The sequence below is a fragment of the Ranitomeya imitator genome, chromosome 2 (assembly GCF_032444005.1).
Source record: "Ranitomeya imitator isolate aRanImi1 chromosome 2, aRanImi1.pri, whole genome shotgun sequence".
Lineage (NCBI taxonomy): Eukaryota > Metazoa > Chordata > Amphibia > Anura > Dendrobatidae > Ranitomeya > Ranitomeya imitator.
In genome coordinates, this window is record NC_091283.1 from 305,726,308 (window position 1) to 305,732,307 (window position 6,000).

Sequence of the window (6,000 nt, forward strand, 5' to 3'; positions counted from 1 at the left end):
CCAGGGTGCCTCCAGTTTAGGAGCTTCCTATGTGGGCTGCGTGAACTGGTAGTCAAGGCTGGTTCTGTAGTGCCAGTAGGCCCAGCTCCCCCTGTAGGACTGTTGGGGTTCGGTAACTGCGGCTGCCTCGCGGCCTAGCTGTTCTCTCCTCTCCTGTGGGCCTTGGGGTCCACCACCTGGTTCCAGCACCGTCAGCTGGTTCCGGGCCGAGCCTTTGGCTTAGGTGCCTCCTCCTGGGTATCCGAGTTCCGCCAACGTCAGGCGGTCCTTGGTAGTGCTTTTAAGCGCGGGCACCTACAGCTTAGTAACCGGGTTCCAGCACCGTCAGCTGGTCCTCGGTGCCATTGGCTCTTGCACACTGGGGCAACGCATCCGGGTTCCAGCACCGCCAGCTGGTTCTCGGCAGTGTTCTTGTCACAGGTACTCCCTCGTGCCAAGCCTGGTTTCAGCACCGTCAGCTGTTTCCGGGTTGTGTCAAGCTCACTGAGACGCCTATGCTTGCCCCGTCGTGGTTCGGTCGGGTTAGCCAACTCCAGGGTGCCTCCAGTTTAGGAGCTTCCTATGTGGGCTGCGTGAACTGGTAGTCAAGGCTGGTTCTGTAGTGCCAGTAGGCCCAGCTCCCCTTGTAGGACTGTTGGGGTTCGGTAACTGCGGCTGCCTCGCGGCCTAGCTGTTCTCTCCTCTCCTGTGGGCCTTCGGGTCCACCACCTGGTTCCAGCACCGTCAGCTGGTTCCGGGCCGAGCCTTTGGCTTAGGTGCCTCCTCCTGGGTATCCGAGTTCCGTCAACGTCAGGCGGTCCTTGGTAGTGCTTTTAAGCGCGGGCACCTACAGCTTAGTAACCGGGTTCCAGCACCGTCAGCTGGTCCTCGGTGCCATTGGCTCTTGCACACTGGGGCAACGCATCCGGGTTCCAGCACCGCCAGCTGGTTCTCGGCAGTGTTCTTGTCACAGGTACTCCCTCGTGCCAAGCCTGGTTTCAGCACCGTCAGCTGTTTCCGGGTTGTGTCAAGCTCACTGAGACGCCTATGCTTGCCCCGTCGTGGTGCGGTCGGGTTAGCCAACTCCAGGGTGCCTCCAGTTTAGGAGCTTCCTATGTGGGCTGCGTGAACTGGTAGTCAAGGCTGGTTCTGTAGTGCCAGTTGGCCCAGCTCCCCCTGTAGGACTGTTGGGGTTCGGTAACTGCGGCTGCCTCGCGGCCTAGCTGTTCTCTCCTCTCCTGTGGGCCTTGGGGTCCACCACCTGGTTCCAGCACCGTCAGCTGGTTCCAGGCCGAGCCTTTGGCTTAGGTGCCTCCTCCTGGGTATCCGAGTTCCGCCAACGTCAGGCGGTCCTTGGTAGTGCTTTTAAGCGCGGGCACCTACAGCTTAGTAACCGGGTTCCAGCACCGTCAGCTGGTCCTCGGTGCCATCGGCAGTGTTCTTGTCACAGGTACTCCCTCGTGCCAAGCCTGGTTTCAGCACCGTCAGCTGTTTCCGGGTTGTGTCAAGCTCACTGAGACGCCTATGCTTGCCCCGTCGTGGTGCGGTCGGGTTAGCCAACTCCAGGGTGCCTCCAGTTTAGGAGCTTCCTATGTGGGCTGCGTGAACTGGTAGTCAAGGCTGGTTCTGTAGTGCCAGTAGGCCCAGCTCCCCCTGTAGGACTGTTGGGGTTCGGTAACTGCGGCTGCCTCGCGGCCTAGCTGTTCTCTCCTCTCCTGTGGGCCTTGGGGTCCACCACCTGGTTCCAGCACCGTCAGCTGGTTCCGGGCCGAGCCTTTGGCTTAGGTGCCTCCTCCTGGGTATCCGAGTTCCGTCAACGTCAGGCGGTCCTTGGTAGTGCTTTTAAGCGCGGGCACCTACAGCTTAGTAACCGGGTTCCAGCACCGTCAGCTGGTCCTCGGTGCCATTGGCTCTTGCACACTGGGGCAACGCATCCGGGTTCCAGCACAGCCAGCTGGTTCTCGGCAGTGTTCTTGTCACAGGTACTCCCTCGTGCCAAGCCTGGTTTCAGCACCGTCAGCTGTTTCCGGGTTGTGTCAAGCTCACTGAGACGCCTATGCTTGCCCCGTCGTGGTGCGGTCGGGTTAGCCAACTCCAGGGTGCCTCCAGTTTAGGAGCTTCCTATGTGGGCTGCGTGAACTGGTAGTCAAGGCTGGTTCTGTAGTGCCAGTTGGCCCAGCTCCCCCTGTAGGACTGTTGGGGTTTGGTAACTGCGGCTGCCTCGCGGCCTAGCTGTTCTCTCCTCTCCTGTGGGCCTTGGGGTCCACCACCTGGTTCCAGCACCGTCAGCTGGTTCCGGGCCGAGCCTTTGGCTTAGGTGCCTCCTCCTGGGTATCCGAGTTCCGCCAACGTCAGGCGGTCCTTGGTAGTGCTTTTAAGCGCGGGCACCTACAGCTTAGTAACCGGGTTCCAGCACCGTCAGCTGGTCCTCGGTGCCATCGGCAGTGTTCTTGTCACAGGTACTCCCTCGTGCCAAGCCTGGTTTCAGCACCGTCAGCTGTTTCCGGGTTGTGTCAAGCTCACTGAGACGCCTATGCTTGCCCCGTCGTGGTGCGGTCGGGTTAGCCAACTCCAGGGTGCCTCCAGTTTAGGAGCTTCCTATGTGGGCTGCGTGAACTGGTAGTCAAGGCTGGTTCTGTAGTGCCAGTAGGCCCAGCTCCCCCTGTAGGACTGTTGGGGTTCGGTAACTGCGGCTGCCTCGCGGCCTAGCTGTTCTCTCCTCTCCTGTGGGCCTTGGGGTCCACCACCTGGTTCCAGCACCGTCAGCTGGTTCCGGGCCGAGCCCTTGGCTTAGGTGCCTCCTCCTGGGTATCCAAGTTCCGCCAACGTCAGGCGGTCCTTGGTAGTGCTTTTAAGCGCGGGCACCTACAGCTTAGTAACCGGGTTCCAGCACCGTCAGCTGGTCCTCGGTCGTGCCATTGGCTCTTGCACACTGGGGCAACGCATCCAGGTTCCCGCACCGCCAGCTGGTTCTCGGCAGTGTTCTTGTCACAGGTACTCCCTCGTGCCAAGCCTGGTTTCAGCACCGTCAGCTGTTTCTGGGTTGTGTCAAGTTCACTGAGACGCCTATGCTTGCCCCGTCGTGGTGCGGTCGGGTTAGCCAACTCCAGGGTGCCTCCAGTTTAGGAGCTTCCTATGTGGGCTGCGTGAACTGGTAGTCAAGGCTGGTTCTGTAGTGCCAGTAGGCCCAGTTCCCCCTGTAGGACTGTTGGGGTTCGGTAACTGCGGCTGCCTCGCGGCCTAGCTGTTCTCTCCTCTCCTGTGGGCCTTCGGGTCCACCACCTGGTTCCAGCACCGTCAGCTGGTTCCGGGCCGAGCCTTTGGCTTAGGTGCCTCCTCCTGGGTATCCGAGTTCCGCCAACGTCAGGCGGTCCTTGGTAGTGCTTTTAAGCGCGGGCAACTACAGCTTAGTAACCGGGTTCCAGCACCGTCAGCTGGTCCTCGGTGCCATTGGCTCTTGCACACTGGGGCAACGCATCCGGGTTCCAGCACCACCAGCTGGTTCTCGGCAGTGTTCTTGTCACAGGTACTCCCTCGTGCCAAGCCTGGTTTCAGCACCGTCAGCTGTTTCCGGGTTGTGTCAAGCTCACTGAGACGCCTATGCTTGCCCCGTCGTGGTGCGGTCGGGTTAGCCAACTCCAGGGTGCCTCCAGTTTAGGAGCTTCCTATGTGGGCTGCGTGAACTGGTAGTCAAGGCTGGTTCTGTAGTGCCAGTAGGCCCAGCTCCCCCTGTAGGACTGTTGGGGTTCGGTAACTGCGGCTGCCTCGCGGCCTAGCTGTTCTCTCCTCTCCTGTGGGCCTTGGGGTCCACCACCTGGTTCCAGCACCGTCAGCTGGTTCCGGGCCGAGCCTTTGGCTTAGGTGCCTCCTCCTGGGTATCCGAGTTCCGCCAACGTCAGGCGGTCCTTGGTAGTGCTTTTAAGCGCGGGCACCTACAGCTTAGTAACCGGGTTCCAGCACCGTCAGCTGGTCCTCGGTGCCATTGGCTCTTGCACACTGGGGCAACGCATCCGGGTTCCAGCACCGCCAGCTGGTTCTCGGCAGTGTTCTTGTCACAGGTACTCCCTCATGCCAAGCCTGGTTTCAGCACCGTCAGCTGTTTCCGGGTTGTGTCAAGTTCACTGAGACGCCTATGCTTGCCCCGTCGTGGTGCGGTCGGGTTAGCCAACTCCAGGGTGCCTCCAGTTTAGGAGCTTCCTATGTGGGCTGCGTGAACTGGTAGTCAAGGCTGGTTCTGTAGTGCCAGTTGGCCCAGCTCCCCCTGTAGGACTGTTGGGGTTCGGTAACTGCGGCTGCCTCGCGGCCTAGCTGTTCTCTCCTCTCCTGTGGGCCTTGGGGTCCACCACCTGGTTCCAGCACCGTCAGCTGGTTCTCGGCAGTGTCTTTTGCTCTTGTACCTTCTGCTCCCCATCCTGGTTCCAGTACCGTCAGCTGGTTCCGGGCAGAGCCTTTGGCTTAGGTGCCTCCTTCTGGGTATCCAAGTTCCACCAACGTCAGGTGGTCCTTGGTAGTGCTTTCAGGCACGGGTACCTCCTGCTTAGTAACCGGGTTCCAGTAACGTCAGCTGGTCCTCGGTAGTTCCATTGGCTCTTGGACCTTCGGCTACCCATCCGGGTTCCAGTACCGTCAGCTTGTTCTCGGCAGTGTCTTTTGCTCTTGTACCTTCTGCTCCCCATCCTGGTTCCAGTAACGTCAGCTGGTTCCGGGCAGAGCCTTTGGCTTAGGTGCCTCCTTCTGGGTATCCGAGTTCCGCCAACGCCAGGCGGTCCTTGGTAGTGCTTTTTAGCACGGGTACCTCCTGCTTAGTAACCAGGTTCCAGTAACGTCAGCTGGTCCTCGGTAGTTCCATAGGCTCTTGAACCTTCGGGTAGCCATCCGAGTTCCAGTTCCATCAGCTGGTTCTTGGCATTTTCTCAGCCTTCTTGTACCTTCTGCTACATTTCCAAGTTGAAGACCCTAAAGTCGACGACCCGGAAGACCACCCCGATGACGACGACGACGACCCGGAAGACCACCCCGATGACGACGACGGCGGAGACGACGACGGCGGAGACGACGATGGCGGAGACGACGACGGCTGAGACGACGACGGCGGAGATGACGACACTGGAGACGACGACCCTGGAGACGACGACATGGAAGACCGAGAAGCAGAAGAACAAGAGGCTGCAGAACAAAGAGCAGAAGAACATTAAGCATAAGACTTAATATCAGAGCAAAAGATATTATCTAAATTATATGCAGAAGAAGACTAAGCAGTGTATGGGGGTGAGTCCGTTCCTCCTCGTGGTGCCCCTGGATAAAGCCTGATGCTGCAGGCCAAACTGAACGCGGACAAATGTAACTTTTGTGACTGGCAGAACGGAAGGTGTAATCTTCAAACTTTTATAGATAACAACTACGGGAATGCCTGTCACAAATGAGAATATGATGAAGAAGTAGAATAGGAAGAATAATAACAGTGGAATAAAAAGAATATGTAGAATAGGAAGAATAATAATAGTTGAATAAAATGAATATGAAGAATGTAATCAAAAAAAAAAAAAAGGTAAAGGATGAAGAAGAAGATGAATAAGGTGAAGAAGAAGTTGATGTCAAAGATGCTGATGATGATGATGAAGATGAAAGTGTGGGAAAAGTAAAAAAAAAAAAGAAAAAAAAGTAGGGGAAGGGCGTGGAATAGTGAAACATCAATATCTGACAAAATAAAATAAAAAAATTACATAGTCAATATCTTTGTCACTCCGAACGTCTTAAAAAAAAAAAAAAACATGCTATTCTATTTGATTGGGATAAACCTTTATGACTTTAATGTCTCTGCCACCTCCCCAAATACATCCGGCATTATTCTTAGTTGTTTTCCTTCATGTAGAATGAACCTACAAGGCAAGAAAGGGTTTATTTTAATTCCGATATTTTGGTCCCATTGACTTGCATTGGGATCGGGTATCGGTATCGGCGATATCCGATATTTTTTGAATATCGGCCGATCCTATCCGATACCGATACTTTCCGATATCG